Genomic DNA, 19,371 nt, shown 5'->3' with positions numbered 1-19,371 from the left:
TTTCCACTGGGAAAGCCAGGACTATTCTGAGTCCAGAAAGAGATTTAGGGAATTTTTTACTCCTGCCTCAACACAGGCCTTTAGCTATCCCTCCTGTTCTGGAGATTATAGATGATGTTTTCTTGGAATCCAGCCTTACCCCAGACACTTTGCCTCCAGCTCCCAGGAAACCTGACAGATACGACAGAGTACCTGACTCTCACAAATTCCTCTTCAAGAATCCTACACCGGATCCAGAGACCATTTCCCAAGGACCAAAAGGCATTAAGGCTACTACTGCCAAAAATCCTACCCCTTCTGATAGGGACTCTAGAGCTTTAGACAGATGGGGTAAGAAGGTATACACTTCTGCTACTTTGGCCATTAGGGCTTTAAATTGCCGGTTTCATATGTTAAAGTATCAGCAGCATATTATGGGACTACTTAAACAGAAAATTATGTTGATTCCTGACTGTGCTGTACACAAAGATTTGCAAGAGTTAATGCATTCTGCTGAACAAGTTGGTAAACATACTTTGCAATGTGGTTTTGATGCTTTAGAAGCATCTTACAGGGCTGCTGTTACTGGGTCTGTACTTAAAAGGCATGCTTGGCTTAAGGAACAAAATTTGCCAGATCATGTCAAAGCTAAATTACTGGATGCACCCTTAAACCAAGACCGCCTTTTTGGCAACAAAGCAGAAGTCCTCAAAAGGATGGAGCAAAAAGCTAAATCTATGCAAACTGTTAAAGATTTCTTACAAGTACAGCCTCCTAGATTCAGTAGGCATTGGCCTTCAAAGAACTGGTCTTTTCCAGTCCCTTCCAGGCCCTATCTCAGTCCAAACCCAGGAGCAGCAGACCACCAAGACTTCAGTCTCAGGCTACGCACAGATCTAAGTAGTGGGGGACTCCCACTTCCAAAGCAGGGAGTAGTAAGCCACCCCCTATGGAAAAATGGCATAATGACACCCTGTTCAACTACTTGCTGCCTTAGGAGGAAAGCTCACCCTGCATGCAAAAAACTGGGAACTCGTTACTCAGGACAAATGGGTTTTAAACATAGTTTCCCTAGGATACAGATTCCACTTACACTCACTACTAACCCCAAGTGGATGGCCAGACCGCCCCCCCAAATCAGTGGGTGGAGGCCCAAAAACAAGTGCTCTCTCTCCTAAGTATCAGGGCTATTCAGCCTGTCCCAGCAGAACAAAGGGGACAAGGTTTTTATTCAAGACTGTTCCTGGTTCCCAGAAAAGAAAACTCCTGGCGTCCTATCCTGGACCTGTCAATTCTCAACACCTTTCTGGTGGTTCCAAAATTCTTCTTCCTATGCTAGCCCAAGGATGCCTGGCTGGCAACCCTAGACTTGAAAGAAGCACTTCAATAAGGGAATCCTGCAGACAATACCTACGTTTCAGGGTGGGCTCCATGCACTATCAGTTCTTTGCACTTCCCTTTGGCTTATCTACTGTGCCCAGGGTATTCACAAAGTGCCTAGCTCCAGCCATTGCATTTTGCAGACAGAGAAATATTCGGATTTACCCATACTTGGACGATTGCCTGATTCAGACAGAAAGTCAGGACATGCTATTACAACACCTGGCATTTGCAAAGAGACTTCTAACCTCACTGGGGTACACCATCAACGAGAAGAAATCACACCTAGTACCCTGCCAACAGATTGAATACCTGGAAGCAAGCCTGAGCACAACTTCCCAGATGGCATTCCTCACTCCGGAGAAACAAGTTTATCTGACAACCTACTGGCCACAAAAACCCAGCTATCTGCAAGGAAAATCCTGCAAGCCCTGGGGTTCATGGCCTCTTGCATTATGTTAATTCCATGTGCAAGACTGCATATGAGGGAAACTTCAATGGTATCTAAAAAGTCTGTGGTGTCAACATTCTCAGGACCTGGAAACAATGATTCCTATAATTCCTTGTCTAAGGGTAGAGTTCCTTTGGTGGGCAGAGGCCTGCTACCACAACAAGGGACTCCCTTTCACTCTACCCCCTGCCACCCAAACCCTAACAACAGATGCATCAGACTATGCATGGGGGGCTCACATGGCAGAGCAATGCATTCAGGGCAAATCAAACCCAAAACAGATGCACCTGCATATCATTCAAAAAGAAATGTTAGTTGTACAGAATGCTCTGACAGCATTCAAAGAGCTTATTCTTCCAGGACAACTATTGGTAAAGACAGACAACACCACAGTTATGTGGTACATAAACAAGCAGGGGGAACCCATTCCTACCCACTCTGCAGACTAGCCATGGCTCTGTGGAACACAGCCTTGAACTACCAAGTGAACCTGCAAGCTCAATTCCCGCCAGGCAAACTAAATTCACTGGCAGACGACTTAAGCAGAAATCTCATGGACCCACACTAATGAAGATTCTACACGTCATTTTTTTCCAGTCTTGACAACAGTGTGCCTACTAGGATTGGACACTTTTTTTTATCCTGAGACTTGCGCATCTAGCTGTCTTTTTGATTTTTTAACCTACTTCTGTCCATGATATATGCTATATAAAATGCACTCTATTTATATCAGTGTTGTTTTGGTGAGACTTTGTAAAACCAGGGTCCATCCCATGAAGGTACTCACCAGGACTTGAATATGAATTAATTTCCAGCAATACTACTCTCCTTTGCTTGCTGATTTTATCATCTCTCCATTCGGACCCTGCACATGGGCTCTTCTTTAAACTCTATTCTTGATTCCCAGTCCCCCCCCCCCCCCCGGGTCGATATGAACCTTCTCCAAAATATCGAATCTAAATTTACATTCCCCCTTGCAGTTAAAATAATGTCTGTAAAGTCCATTATTTATGTGTTTGTTCTTCACATCATATAAATGCTAAAAATTTTTACTCGCAAGGTATGTTCTGTTTTTCCCACATAAAAACTGGGACATCCATTACAAACTGCAGTATACATAGCACCTTTTGTTTAACAGTTACCCTCTCTTAGCCTTACAACACTGTTAACATTGTTGAGGCACACCTCATGCACTAGAAGTATTTCAGAACATTGTTTACAATTGCCACACTTTCTAGCCACTGCATCCTTTCTATTCAGTTCTGCAACATTTCTGTTGCCTTCAAAAATGGATTTACAGCCATTTTAAATACAAAAGTTGGCCTGGAACCCAGTGTCTTCACTGGATTGGAATAACAACTGGTAATGTTCCAATTCTTGAAGATGATAACTTTAATTTTTTTGTGCACAATCATTATGTTCCACAATGAGTGCTCTATTGTATTTGGGTTGGGAGGGGGGGGGTAGAAGAGAAGGGCAAACCACCATCCTCCTGCTTGTCATCTTGATATAAATCAGCACCTAATAGTGGTTTATATTATACCCCCATCCTCTATAGATCTTACTACTTATACCACTAATAAAATTTGGGGATAACCTCGGTCTTTAAACATAAGTTCTAGGTTAGTGAATTCACCCAAAAGCGTCTTCTTTATTAGAAGCCATACGTGATACTCTGATAAATTTCCCTTTAACCAAACTTCTTATATAGCTTAAAGGGTGACCATTTTCAAAATACAAATAAGAGTTACTGAAAGTCTGTTTCCTAAAGATCTTAGATTTGAAACCATCTTTCTCGAAATTAATCCGGGTATTAAGGTAATTAATTTCGTCACTGTTGAAATTTCAAGTAAATCTTAAAAAAATATGTAGAATTCAAATAATCTGCAAACTCTTGGGCATCCAGTCTGGTACTTGTCCAGATGATAAAAATATCATCCAGGAATCTCAGATACACTTTACAGTGTTTGAAAAAAAATAGACTTAAATATATAGTTTCTCTTCCAGACCAAAAACACCAACTTTGTATATACTGGGGCACAAGTTGCCCCCATTGCCACTGCTTTAATCTGCTTAAAAACTCCCCCCTCAAAGAAGTTATAGTTGTTGTCTAGCACAATACTCATTTTGAGCATTTAAAGAGGTAAGAAAGGGACAACTAATCAGGCTGTTCTGGAACAATTTTAAACCTTCACTTTTTGAAATTTGCAAATTCAGTTATTCAAGTGAGTTTGGGGTGTATTTAAATGTGTGTGTGTGTGTGTGTGTGTGTGTGTGTGTGTATAATATGTAAGTATAATTATAGTATTTTTAAATTTTATTAGGAAATCATGCACATATGTTGAGTTCCCTACTTAATATTTTTAAAAAGAAGTTTCTTAGTGTCTGATAGTAAACCTTTGTATAGGTATTGGATTGGGTTATTGTGCCTTTAAGCATTCTACTATTTAAGGAAATTTCTTTGCTGTTTTTAACATATTCTGATGAGGTTCCCATTTGCAGGAGCGAAAGTGCTAAATATTTTAATATTTTCTGTAACATTAAATTAGTATTTTATAACCCTGTTGTAGATCAGAATGCAAGTGAAGTGACTGTATCTTTAAGTAGCATGTCAAGGCTGTACGTGCACAAATAAATTCTAGACACGTGCATTCCCTAGTGCCATTTTGTAAGAGCAGCCACAGTGAGAGCATGCATAAGTTCCTTAAGTTAAATTCAGTAAACCTCTATAGTGATGTGTTTGTATGAAATAAAGCTGCTTGAACAGAACCTGCAAAGACTCTTCTATTGTGTCCAAAGTAGGAGAGCGATGTGTTGTCAGAACTGGGATCAAAGAAAATAAAAATCCAGAGCCATGAGGTACAGAGGCAACAGTGAAGGTAAAACCAAGAGAATTGGTATTTAGCCTTCATTACCAAAAGACATTGATAAAGTACTTTCATCTTGTTCAGTATGCAGTAGTACTAGACCGCATTTGCAGAGAGAGCAACTTCATCTAAGTCCAGTTTCTGAACTACCTTGGTCAACAGTTGCAACTGATATATTTGAGTGGAACAATCAACACTACTTCGTTTTGGTAGACTCTTATTCGAATTGGTTTGAGATTGATCTACTACTTAACCTATCATCCACTGCTGTTATTACTAAGCTGAAACATCATTTCTCAGTTTATGGTAGTTCACACACAGTTCTTTCGGACAATGGTACTCAATTTACTAGCCATTTGTTTCGGAAATTTGCAAAAGAATTGGACTTTGTACATTTCGCTAGTAGTCCTGAATATCCTCAGTCAAATGGTCTAGCTGAACGTGCAGTACAGAGTGCAAAGCAATTACTTGAAAGTCAAAGTATGACAATACTGCTGTGTTCTTGAATTTGCTTAATGTCAGAAACATACCCCGTGACGATATTCTTGGCTCACCTGTTCAAAGACTACTTTCCAGGCAAATTAGAACTACGCTATCCATTAGTTCCAGTTTATTGAAGCCTAAACCTAAGAACAATAAAACCATCAAGGCTGAATTGGTTAAGAAGCATAATATCCAGAATTCTAGTTACGATAGATCGAGCAGATTACTTTGTCTGTTGAGGGAAGGAGATGCGTTACGAATGCAGACAATGAAAGGTTTTGATCGAATTGAACAGATTACAGGCATCTGTGCTGATATATACTGCAGTGGTGGTGCTGCGGTAGCGTTGTCGCCTCACAGTTAGACGTTGCCCGTTCGATTCTCAGTTAGAGTGTCTTCTGTGTAGCGACATGCATTAATGGGCGTTCCTTCGTTGAAGGTTGTGCATTAGGCCCTGCAAGCTAGTACATAAAAATCTGCTGCCAATCATTAGCGGGCCGGAGTTCCGCTGTGGCGACCCCTAACTGGGAAAAGCCGAAAGACACAAACAGGCATCTGTGCTGAGCCAAGATCCTACTTGGTAGATTCCAAAGGTGTAGAATATAGGAGGAACTGTAAACATCATCTTCATCATCACAATCACAACATTTTTTCTGTGATGCAGACTTCAAATCTAAGAGTAAATCGGACACTGTTTCCATACCAGAATGTGTTTAAAATTCTGATTCCATTCCTGAAAATGTTCCAGACATTCCACAGGTCAAACATTTTGCAGAGACATTTCCAGTTGCTAAATCTAATTCCCAGTTTTATGCCACACGATATGGGAGTATCAAAGCCTAGTGTGAAATATGCAGCAATATGGACGTGATTGTGTGTGTGTGTGTGTGTGTGTGTGTGTGTGTGTGTGTGTATATATATATATATATATATATATATATATATATATATATATATATATATAAAATGTGTGTGTACTTAGTATTGTGTAATGCATGACAAAGAATTACCTGTGATTTCTGCATGCTATATATATATATATATATATATATATATAAAATGTGTGTGTACTTAGTATTGTGTAATGCATGACAAAGAATTACCTGTGATTTCTGCATGCTAAATAGACAATGTCGTAAGATCTATTTCGCAAAGAGGGAGGATGTAGATCAGAATGTAAGTGAAGTGTGCTGTATCTTTAAGTAGCATGTCAAGGCTGTACGTGTACATATAAATTCTAGACATGTGCACTTCCTAGTACCATTTTGTAAGAGCAGCCACAGTGAGAGCATGCATGATCGCAGTTGTTAGTGTGTACATACGTTACTTAAATTAAAGTCAGTAAACCTCTATAGTGATGTGTTTGTATGAAATAAAGCTGCTTGAACAGAACCTACAAAGACTCTTCTATTCTGTCCAAAGTAGGAGAGCAAAACCTGTGGTTGGAAGCCTTTGGTGGTGGTGGTGGTGGTAATGTTTCCTGGAGTTTGGTGGCATTCACTCCACCAGTTTTCTAGCTGGGTGTTTGTGTGATTAATTCATTTTTGTTTGAGGTTATATGTTAAGACATACTTGAAGGTTCTACAAGGTAAAAATGAACTCTCATATGTTCTTGTGTAGAACCTGTGTTTCAGCATAACATGGGGTACCATTTTTAAAGAAATAGTTTATTGTCCAAGGAAGTTTGCATATCAGATAAAAAAAGGGCGAATGTTTATGTATGCTTTTTATCCTAATGCAGACACTTGAGTAATTTGGTTATCCATCTGTTTGTGATGGAAAAGTTTGTAGCAGTTTTAGCCACTACACTATTAATAATTAATCTGTAGTATATGTCACTCAGTGTACTGATTGTGAAGGTGTTTTATTTTGGTAGAACGTTTGGGAAATGGTGTCTGCGTATGTACAAGGACATGTGCCACTTTAAAGGAACACTCTTGGAATAGACTGTATAGCCAAATAAACTAATTTTCAGAGTTTAAAATGTTTGCATTTTTGTTTTAAAACAGGTTGAACTACACTCTTCAGGGCCTGAGCTGGAGGTGGTCCTTCACAAAAGGAAACTTTAACTGACAACTTATTCTTGGGGCTAAAATATCTGCAGGTCTTAATTAAGTGCACTATGTTAAGGAGATGAAAGTCTAGAGCATCACTTTAATTTTATTGTTTCTTATGTTGTATGGCTAATAGTAGATCAAAAATTCTGCGTGTCCCACATATTATTTTAGCCCTTCAAAAAAGTATTTCAAGTATGATGGCTGTAGTTAACATTTTAATTGTTTCTTTAATGGTATTGGTTTCTTTGTAATGTTTGATTTTATTTATTTAAGTGGATTGGTCTTTCAAAGTAATCAAGTCTGATGGAAGTCCTGACATTAGGTAGATTAAAGTGCTGACTTGGCTACTTATTTTTTATTTGTTTTTTTTTTTAATAAGGCAACAAAAATGGAGATATAGTGATTTTTTTTTCCATTTTAAAGTTTTCTTTGCTTACAAGCCTTTCATCCATGCTCATTGTGGAGACACAAACCATATTGATTCATTTGTTGAAATATGTACTTTTTTCTCAGTAATATAACCAGTTTGTAACCAAGGAGAGTAATATGCTTCATTGTATTGTTGTACAAAGGTAACTCAGGCTTTATCTAGACAAAGTATAGCTATCAAGAAAAGATGACCTGTTGTTTGTTTTTTTGCTAAATGGTATGAAACCAAAGAAGTTATCAAATAGTGTCTTTGTAAGTGGCTTTCTAATTGCATTATATTTTGTTATAGAATTATAGCAAAAGTTTTACACGGTCTCCCAAAACACATTCTCCCAGAACTGTCTTATCTTTTTAAAGGCCTTCTTTCTTAATGTTTCCTTATACAACATTTCTACAACTGTTATTCGGTCTACTCTGAATGCGTTTTCAAAGCATTATATAGTAGGTGTAGCATTTAAGTAGACGTCTTCCTTTGGGACCACAGTTATAATGGTTAATCTTCTCTTAGAGCAGCAATTGCGGATAACTGAGTTAGGGATTCTCTCCTGTTACTTCTTACAGCTGCAACTCTGACATCAGTTATGAAAGTAGTGGGTAGTTTGCATATCATTGGATCTGCTAGTAGTTATAGAACTGCAGGAAGAAACCACCCACCATTCCTTACTTTCTGCTTTCTTTTCTTTTCTTTGTTTTTCATGGCCCAGAAGTACAGCGGCAGAACGAAGCAGTGTATTATGGAATTTGAACTTGCAGCCTAGGAACGTTGTATGAGTCATCGTAACACCTGTAGTATAAATTATGTTGCTTCCTTCAGTTGGATCTGTATTCACAGATCTGGCTTTATGGTGGGTATTAGTAGCCTTTGTTTATGGGGTGCTTTTAGTATACCATGTCAGACAAAGTGTAAAAACTTTTTCAGATTCTTTAAAAATGAAGCCAACATGACTTGCTTTTTACCTTTACAACCCACTTAGGCATTCTTCTTAGCTCCTCTAGCTGGCATCACTGCTGATGAATGGGTTTTGGTTTGGACGTTAATTTGAGTTGAAATTGCAGTTAATGCCACATTTAATGTATCATTTTGCATTTAAAACATTTCACATACTGTTGTCAGTAAATGATTTTTTTTTTGTGGGGGGGGGGGGTTAGTATTACCTATCCACATAAATGATGGCTTTTTTGATAGCTTTCCAGTTTGCTGTCAGTTTAAAGTAAACCCATCTTATTTTTAACCTTGATGCCGTTCATAGGTTGGTACTAGGCTATCGGTCCTAGGGCCTATACAAACCTAGCCATAACAATTCCCTGGCTATTTCTTCCCACACTATTTACTTCCCTGGACCCCTGTCTAGCAAGGCTACTGACATGATCCCCGGGGTGAATTTCCTTTCTCCCATCCAATTGTCAAGGTTACTTTTGAAGAAGGCCAAAGAGGTGCTCTGCTTGACATGTATGGGCAGACTATTCCACTGTCTGGAGAGTCTCTGGGTCAGGAACCTATCCCTCCAGCATGTTTTGTTTATTGTGATGACAAGGTTTAGATGGCTCTGAGGGATTAGGATTTCTTTAAGTGTAGCATGTCCAACAGCTCTGGGTTTGACATGGCCTTGTATGTTAAGCAGAGATCGCCTCTGAGTAGACGATATGCGACAGAGTATAGCTGGAATTTCTTAAGGCGGTCAGTGTAGGGCATCTGCTTTAGGCCTGTGATTCTTTTAGTGAGGTATTTCTGCGGCCTTTCCAGTTGTTGCAGATGTCTTGAGAGGTATATATCAAACAGGGCATTGTATTCTATAATGGGTCTAATGAGGGATGAGTACAATGGGACAATGACCTCCTTTTTTTCTGGATGAAAAGCCCTTAGTGATGAGGTGTGTCACATAGAAGGATTTCTTGACTGTTGTGGCGATGTGGTTATCGAAGGCAAGACCACTGTCCACCTGTGTCCCTAAGTCTGTTATCACACTTTCAGTGTTTAGTGTACTGCCACCTGTGTGGTAATTCATGGGTACATGTTTTTTCCCAAAGGGGATAACTATACAATGTGAAATTGTTAATCTCGCCGATTATTCTCACTGATGGGTTGGAGCCGATCCTCGGCTCCGACACGGCCGATAGCAAGCTCAAGGTTTGCCAGTAGCTCGAGACCAGCCCCTTATCCCACCATGCACTGCCAGAATTACCTCAGATCTAGTTTGCCACAGCAAGAGAGATCTCGGTGATCCAGATAGCTCGGACCATTTTAGAAACAGCAAGTTTTTAAAAAGTTTTCCTTTTTGATATATTTATGTAGTGTGTGTTAGTTCTTATTATTTTTAGATAGTTTAGACAGTTTAGATAGTTTAAATTAGGGACTTATTGGCTTTTTAGTTTGTGTGGGCCTTTAGCTCTTTTTCCTACTATTAATCCCTTTAGCAGTTTTTTTCTGTGGGACTCTTAGTCCCATATTTGTATTATATTTTTATTTATATATCTATATTACTGTTGTAGATAGTGCCCAGATTGGGCTTAGTTGTTTGTGAATATATTTACTTTTTTTTTTTTTCTCAGTATGTCAGAGGATAGGGAGAAATCCCATCCCAAATCGGGTTTTAAAAAATGCCCAGATTGTGGGCAGAAAATGTCCATCACTGATGGACATATTCAATGTGTCTACTGCTTGGGGGCCAAGAACCTCCAAGACACCTATAGCATTTGTCACTCCTTCTCTTCAAGAGTACTCTTGGAGAAAAGGAGGAAACTTATAGACAGAGGATATCTTTTTCAGAGGTTTTGAATAGCCATGAAGGTGCTAGTACGTCTTCCAAATCTTCAAAATCCAAGTCTTCAGATAAGGTATCCAAAAAGGCTAAAGTTTCAGAAGGAGGATCATCGGTTCCACAGTCATCGTAACCGAGTGTACCTTTGATTCGGAGCCAGCATTCAGTATCGGAGCCGGTCTATGAAGTTCCTTCTTCACCTCTGCTCCAGTCAGCACCTTCGGTGCATTCAGCTAAGTCTTCAGTCAGCCTTTCTGATTTGGACATGGATCGGCTAGTGCAGAAGCTTTTATAGGCACCAGGACTTGCCAAATTGTTGTCGGCCCCGACCAGCTTGTCGGTGCTGAAGACCATGGAACCGAACTTGTCTACTTGTCCTCCAGGCCGTACTGAACTGTCAGAGCTGAGGGAAGTCGAACCGATGGTGGTTGGACCCTTGGAGCCGATATCCACTCCAGGGTTATCAGCTCCATCTACTCGGATGTCCTCAGTGCCGACCGAGGGCTCTAGGAGCCGACGCTCTCCAGTTGGGTCTGGGGAGGATAGTCGCACCGACTTGTCGGTGCCAACTCTCCCTCTCGGGACTTCGGCTCGGATGAGCTTGGCTCCTACCTCAGGCTCGGAGCCCAGGGTTTCAGTGCGGGAAGATCGGACGGTACTCTCGGGTCCGTCCACTCCTCCTCGTCGGAGCCATGGTTCCTTCGATGCTATGAGGAGAGTTTTGTCTCCAAAGACAACATCAGCATTGGTTCAGCTTTCTCTCTCCCCTCAAGCTCCTGTGTCTACTTCTGCATTTACCGACCCCTCTAAGCGTAGAGACCTTGAGCCTCAAGTACCCCCACAGGGTGTCCCCTGCTCTTCTGAGACCTCCCCAGGCACTCCCACTGAGGAGGTGCCCAGAAAGAGACTGTGCAAGAGGAGGCACTTAGACTCCCCACAGGAGTCTTTGACATCTGACACGGACTTAGATGAGTCAGAAGGGTCCCCTTGGTCCCTCTCTGAGAATATCTCTTTTGCAGAGATACTAGAGATCCTTAGTCAGTGGGGCGACTGGCAGTCCAAGACCCCTACTGAGGATGAGTCTGTGCTCTTGAAGGCTTTTGGGTCTCAACCTTCCACTTCTTGGGTGTCTCCGCCTTACGACGAGCTCATGGATTTGATCTCTCATAAGGCGTGGGAGTCACCGGTGGCCATGGAACCTGTCCTTCGTAGACCCAATAAATTCATATCTGCCCCAGTCGATAAACCTTTTTTGACAAAAGGAGTGCCTGTGGATGCCATGGTGGTGGCTGCAGCCACCAAAAAGGAAGTATCTGAGACATCCTCTTCTATCCATCCCCCTAACAGAGATTCTAGGGTTATGGATAGATATGGGAAGCGCATGTTTAGTTCAGCGACTTTTTCTCTGCGATCACTGAACCACTTGACCCATTTTACAAGACTACAGAGAGATCTCCTGAAAGAGCTAGGAGATACTCTCCAGGGTACAGTAGCTGCAGGAGTGGCCGACAAAGTCAAAGCCCAGCTCGCTACCCTTAACTAAGTAGTGAACTCGTCCATGCATCTCATATCCTATGCAGCTGATGGTTCGAGTAGAGCTGCTAGTTCGGGCATTGCTCTTCGCAGACAAGCCTGGGTGTATTTCTGTTCCTTTGCGGAACCCTTCAAATCTTCTTTTATTAATACCCCATTTGATGGCTCATCACTGTTTGGGCCCAAAGTAAAGGAAACTTTAACCAGGTGTGAACAGGAAGGCAAGACTTTATCTGCTGTTGAGGTCTGCTTTTCCACTCCTACTCGGCCCTACCCCAAGGGCCCTAGAGGGGGAAGCATTTGGTTCCGAAAAACTCAAGCAGCCTTTCATGACACACGTGGTGAAACCCCCTCTAGAGGCAGAGGAGGGGGTTATAACAGAAGACGCCGCCCCTGTGGCAGAGGGGGGTCCGCAGCAACAGGGTGACAGGAGTCAGTTCTCCGGTCAGTCCTACCAGCGCTCCTGAAAGGGGACCTGAATGTTTGGCTCTGGAGGCAGTCGGGGGTCGCTTGGCTTTGTACCCAGAAGCCTGGATAAACATAAGATCGGATACTTGGGTACAAAGCATCATTTCCAGAGGATATTTCATGCCGTTCTTTACCCCTCCCATTCCTATCAAAAAAATCCCAGATGTTCCACCCAATCTCAGGGAACAAGCAATCGTAGAGGTCCACAGATTGCTAGAAAAAAAGAGTCATCCAACCAGTCCCAGCAGACCAAGTCGGATTCGGAACTTACTCAAGATTCTTTTTGGTACCAAAGAAAACAGGGGACTGGAGACCTATCTTGGACCTCAACAGACCCAACAAGTTCATAAAGAAAGTGAAGTTCCGAATGGTCATGCTTCAGTCCATTCTTTCCTTTTTATGGAAAGGCGATTGGATGTGCTCCATAGATCTCAAGGATGCGTACTATCACATAAAGATGGACAGACGCTCCAGAGATAATCTGCGCTTCTGGCTAGGAGCCAATCATTACCAGTTTTGAGCCCTGCCCTTTGGTCTCACTTAAGCCCCAGAGTGTTCACCAAATGCGTGGCAGTGGTCACAGCTCACCTGAGGCATCTAGGATTCCAGGTGTTTCCATACTTAGATGATTAGCTCCTCACCGCTACCACCAGGCATCAATTAACTCAGGCAACACAATACACTCTGCCATCAATTAGGCATTACGATCAACTTTGAAAAGTCTGCCTTATCGCCATCTCAGCATACCGTTTTTATAGGAGCAGAGTTAGATACCTCAACCACCACTCTACATCTCCCTATCAAAAGAGTCTCCCTTCTTTGCCAAAACGTCAGCTCACTGGTGTCAAAGAACAAAGCTACAGCAGCGGAGGTATTGAAAGTACCAAGTTTGATGGCGGCAGCAATCCTGGCTATACCACTTGCAAGGATGCATGTGCGAATCCTTCAATGGCTTCTTTTCACTCAGTGGTCTTACCAGAAGCTACCAATGCACCACATGATTCTTATCACGGATTCTTGCAGGAGAGACCTTTGGTGGTGGTTGACATCTCTTCATGTTACAGTAGGGAGACCCTTTGTCCCCCCCCCCAGTAGCCATTGTGACCACGGACACTGCCCGGATAGGGTGGGGGGGGGGGCATTTTCAGGGAAAGACTGCCCAAGGCACATGGACAGATCAAGAATCACATCTGCCCATCAATGTTCTAGAGCGGAGAGTGGTACTTCTAGCATTGCAGTACTTTCAGGACTCTCTCCCTCTAGGGACTATTGCAATTCAGACTGACAACATGTCAGTAGTCTGGTACTTGAACAAGCAGGGCGGAACCAAGTCTTACCCCCTTTGTCGAGAAGCCCTCAGGGTTTGGCAATGGGCTGTGTCATCCCAGCATTTTCTGTTAGTAACACACATCCCGGGGAAATTCAACGTCATAGCAGACAAGCTAAGCAGGGCAATATTACTCCCTCACGAGTGGTCTCTCAATCAACAGGTTGCGGAGTTGATTTTCCGCAAATGGGGCCAGCCTTGCTGCAACCTTTTTGCCAGCCACATCAATTCAAAATGCAGAAGCTACTTTGCCCTGATACCACCTCCTGGTCATCCCCCGAGAGATGCAATTTTACACGATTGGCCCCCAGGTCTCCTTTATGAATTTCCACCCTTCCCATTAATACCTAGATTTCTACAGAAAGCAAAATCACTGGGAAGGAAGGTTGTACTCATAGCCCCCTACTGGTCTTGACAGATTTGTTTCCTGTTGGAGGATCCATGGATCCTGGACTCAGTTCCGGACCTTCTGACGCACCCATCAGGGGACCTTCGTCCTTCTCTGCAGTCCCTGAAACTGAATGCTTGGCTAATCCACTTCCCCTAATTGCCAGGCTTCATTCAATTTCAGAAGATACAAGACAGATTCTCTTGTTCTCTCACAAGCCATCTACCAGGAAATTATGTGGCAGCAAATGGAAAAGATTCTCAGATTGTGCCAACGCACAGAACATTGACCTTTTTCGGGCTCCGCTATCTTCGATCTTGGAAATTTTGACAAAAATTTTTAAGTAAGTTGGCAGCAGCTGCTACAGTTCGAGTTCAGTTAGCTGCTAGCTCAAATTTTCACCTTGGTCTTGATGGCTCAAATATTATGAGCCATAAATTATCCAAAACCTTCCTTAAAGGCGTTCTTCATATGAGACCTCCGATCAAAATTCCCTTTTCTCCCTGGAATTTAAACCTTATGCTGTCTCAGCTTATTCTTCCTCCCTTTGAACCTGCTTTTACTTGTGATTTAAAATTCTTATCATGGAAAACAATTTTTCTTGTGGCCATTATGTCTGCCCGCAGAGTGTCAGAACTTCAAGCATTATCCATCAGACCACCCTACATGATCTTCCATGCTGATAGAGTATCTCTCAGAATGAACCCCTCTTTTTTACCTAAAGTCTGTTCTGAGTCAAACATCAATCAGGTCATTGAACTACCAGTGTTCTTCCACAACCACTCTAACAAATTGGAATATATGCTGCACAAACTTGATGTTCACAGACAGCTCAGATTTCATCTTGACAGAACTAAGGATATTAGGAAATCAGATCAACTTTTTGTAGCCTTCTCAGAAGCAAGAAAAGGCAATCAAGTGGCTAAAACAACCTTATCTAAATGTTTATCCGATTTTATATCCTTTGTTTATGAAAATGTGAACATGCCTTTAACACACAAACCAAAAGCTCATTCTACCAGAGCTGTCTCTACCTCTTCTGCTTTTCAAGCTAAATTGCCCCTTGACGATATTTGCGCTGCAGCCACTTGGTCTAACCCTCATACCTTTATCTCACATTACAAAGTAGATAAGGCTTCTAGGGACAGGTCTTCCTTTGGTTCTACAGTACTGAAGAACATACTCCCATGAGCCACCCAGGGTTGAGGGTGCTAGGGACGCTACCCATCAGTGAGAATAATCGGTGAGATTAACAACTTCACATATAGAAGTTATGTACTTACCATAACGTTCCATGTGAGTTGTTTATCTCGCCTTTATTCTCACGTCCCTCCCTCCTTCCCCCTCCTGGCTGACTGTTGACTTAGAGGCTAGTGCCATCCTGGTTATTCAATATTTCTCTTTTCCTTTGGGTACTCTTCTTCGTAGATATATATAAGAGAGTATGTATAGGTTGTATATATGTATATATATGTATAGACCTATTATTCGCAGCAAACAAGATCTGAGGTAATTCTAGCAGTGCATGGTGGGATAAGGGGCTGGTCTCGAGCTACTGGCAAACCTTGAGCTTGCTATCGGCCGTGTCGGAGCCGAGGATCGGCTCCAACCCATCAGTGAGACTAAAGGAGAGATAAACAACTCACATGGAACATTATGGTAAGTACATAACTTCTATTTTCTTGGCATTGAACTTGAGCCCATGGCTCTGAAACCAAGCATCTGTTTCTATAAGGCCCTTTTGTAGAATATCCACATCATTTTGGGATAAAATAATGGCTCCCAGTTTGCAGTCATCTGCAAACTTTGTTAGCCAGAGTCCCTTAGTGTTGGCCTGTACTTCAGAGAAGTAGATGCCAAACTAGAGCAGTCCCAGGACTGAACCCTGAGGTACTCCACTTGTCACTTGTCTGGAGCTGGATTTGGAGTCTGCTACATTTACAGTGTGGGTTCTGTCAGTAAGCCAGTTGGCAACACATCAAGTGATGTAGGGATTAATGCCCAGCTTAGTAAGTCTATCTATGATACCAGAGTGGGGGATTGTGTCATAGGCCTTGGCGAAGTCCAGATAGGCTGTGTGGACCGCCTAACCCTTGTCCACGGCTCTGGAGACTGATTCGAAGAAGTCAGTCAGGTTTAGGAGACAAGATCAGCCCTTCACGAACCCAAACTGGGTGTGGTCCAGTGTTTGAAAGTTGCCAATGTCTTTGTTTATAAGTTCCATGATAATACGTTCCATGGCCTTGCAGATCAGGCTTGTCAGACCTCTGGGGCAGTAGTTCCAAGGATCCAAGGTGGATCCCCCCTTGTGGAGTGGGATAACTGTACATGTGCGCCACTCAGTGGGCACGAAGCCTGAGGTGAGGCTATGATTAAACATGACACTTAGGTGAGGTGCCAGTTCATTTTGTAGTTCATGTAATACACAGCCCGGGATGTCATCTGGTCCCATGGATGCTGTATTCTTAGCTTTGGAGAGTGCGTTTTTTACCTGTGTGGCTGTTATTATCGGAATTTGACAGTCTTCCAGTATTGAGATGAGCCGTTTAGGGGGTGGGGGGGGGGTGAAGTTGGCATTGAATTGATCTGCCAGGATATTGGCAATATCTTTGGGGTCAGTATATTTAATGACATTCTGTTATAGCTCAGAGCAGATCTGAGCATTGCCATTTAGATTCTTGACATAGTTATAGAATGCCTTGTGGTTGCCTTTGGAATCTTTGGCAATTTTATTTTCATAACTAGCTTTGGAGGATTTTATGAGGGATCTCAGCTTCTTACTGAGGCTGGTAAGGGAGTTTTTTTGCATCCTGTCTTTAGCTTTTCTTTATCTTAAAGGGAAAGCAACAGGTCTAGTCATATATCTTCTTAGTTATGTTGTGGTGAGAACCTTTCTGTATTTGAAATCTCTGAAATGTGCTTTGAAGACCAGTTCTGTAAGAGAGCTAGGAGCTTATTTTCGTACGTAACTATTTTTGATGTAGTATTTCATTCATTCCATGTCTTCAGCTTTTCCATTTTTTGTTAGGTCAGAGCATTTTGTTCCATCAGCTGCAACTGAAATTTTGACTGTCTCAGTACATGTTATCTAGAAAATACTGATCCAGTAATACATTGCAGCATTTCAGGAGACTATATCCTGGAACATTTTCTGGTCATTTATTTAATCTCCACTTCTGGCGAAAAAGTAGTATTGTGTCTTTTACATTTTAAACTGTTGTGTGGAAGTTTTCTGTTGCTCTGCTGTGCTATTTTTAAGCTTTAGATGGCATACTGTGATAGTATATTACAGTCTTGAAATATGTAGGAAAATAAAATATGAAGGGATTCATTTTTAACTACATTTTAGCCAGAGCTAGTTTGCAAACTTGTTTGGAAGTTTTTTAGGGGACGTAGTACTGTTAAATTTCAGGCACTTCTCTCCTGTAATATGTAGAAAACAAGCACCACTTAGCTACTTATTTATTTTATTTTATGACAGTTGTCATGATCATTATAAAATGTTTATTATACCATGACCCCCCATTAATATTCCAAAACGTGCACGCTGATTGGCCAGCGTGCATGTTGTAAATCGACTTACACTAATGGAAAAAGGTCCGGTCGCCCAGACTTTTTCCATTAGTATAAGTCTCTTTTAAAACACTGTCTCGCTATGTTAAAAGAGTTTAACATAGCGAGACAGGTTTAAAAAAAAGCAACGGAGATCTCCGTTGCTTTTTTTAAAGCTGTCTCGCTATGTTAAACTCCTTTAACATAGCGACACAGTGTGTAAAAAGCAACGGAGATCTTGCTTTCTCTGTTGCTTTTTAAAACCTGTTCGCTATGTTAAATGGGTTTAACATAGAGACAGCTTTAAAATAAGCAACGGAGATCTCCGCTGCTTATTTTAGCTGTCTCGCCATGTTAAACCCATTTAACATAGCGAGACAGGTTTAAAAACAACGGAGAAAGCAAGAGCTCCGTTTTTACTGTTTCGCTATGTTAAATGGGTTTAACATAGCGAGACAGCTTGAAAATAAGCAACGGAGATCTCCGCTGCTTATTTTAAAGCTGTCTCGCCATGTTAAACCCATTTAACATAGCAAAACAGTAAAAGCAACGGAGATCTTGCTTTCTCCGTTGCTTTTGGCCACAGCTCTGATGTACTGCATAGGCATGCGCAGTACATCAGAACTACCGGATACCAGACAGCCGCGAAGGGCAGCAAAGAGGTATTATACAATGCCATTATTTAAGAAAAGTAATTATTTCTTTTCTTAAATAATGTCATAGATAATAGCAATAACGATTCTGGTAATGCGGATTACCCACGGTTGTCTTTGTTTGGTCCTCGGCTTTGCCTCGACCAAACCACGCCAACCGTGGGTAAATCCCACATTACCCACACCCAGGCGTGGGTTATTGCTATAATAATGACTTTCTTAATGTGATTTGTTCATAAAAATAAATGTACGTTACCACCACTGTATGTGGTGCACAATTTGTTGAACAGCATTTTTGGTCCATCAGCGATTGATTTTGGCTGCTTCTTTTTTAATAATCAGTTTTGAAAAATACTGCTTTCTCCATGAATTTGTCACTGAGGCTAAGAAGTAAATTTTAACCTCAGTAATATTAGTATAAGGAAAATGTATGGTTCATTCATAAACTTTAATAGACACATCATCTTGCGCACATAAAGATGTGTTCATTAAAGTCTGTGGACACACCTCGCATTATTCCTCAGTTGATGTCACTGAGGGATATACTAAATTTATTTGGGCAGTGGTTTAATAAAAAATTTATAAAGCTTTTTTATGAAAAATGGCTCAGACAAATAAGGAATGAAGTAATACAAGTACATCACAGCATTTAACTCATTAAATGCCACAGTGTGTTAAGAATATGAAAAAGTTGCTTTAACCTTTGTAGTACTTGCTTCTTTCTAAGACACTGGAGATGCATACATTGAGGATTCATTGCTTCCTATTGCTTACTTTGTTGAATGTTTTCTGAACTGTATTTTGCTCCGTTGCTGTCACAGTTAATCTTCAATTAACAAAGGCCATATTGTAATTGTGCAGCTTACTCTGTGCACCATGCTATTTTATAAGTGGCCCCTTCCTTTATTTAGGCCTGTTTCTGATCCTTTGCACTGTATATTAATCTATTTAAGTGTTTGCTGGTATGTAATAGCACAAGTTAGAGGTTGACTTTAGGATGCATCTTTATGGGAGTGGTGCATTCACCTTTTCAGACATGTAGAAT

At 41.4% G+C, this 19,371-nt stretch overlaps 1 protein-coding gene across 1 annotated transcript in view; it reads left to right on the top strand.

The window, feature by feature from the left end:
* The window catches only part of ULK2 (unc-51 like autophagy activating kinase 2), a 711,692-nt gene that overhangs the window by 82,379 nt on the left and 609,942 nt on the right, over window positions 1-19,371 (top strand). The gene's annotated exons all lie outside the window — the stretch shown is intronic.

This window comes from Protopterus annectens, chromosome 13.part0, assembly GCF_019279795.1.
Source record: "Protopterus annectens isolate FY-2018-M chromosome 13.part0, PAN1.0, whole genome shotgun sequence".
NCBI lineage: Eukaryota > Metazoa > Chordata > Ceratodontiformes > Protopteridae > Protopterus > Protopterus annectens.
This window is presented reverse-complemented; position numbering and strand designations above follow the sequence as displayed.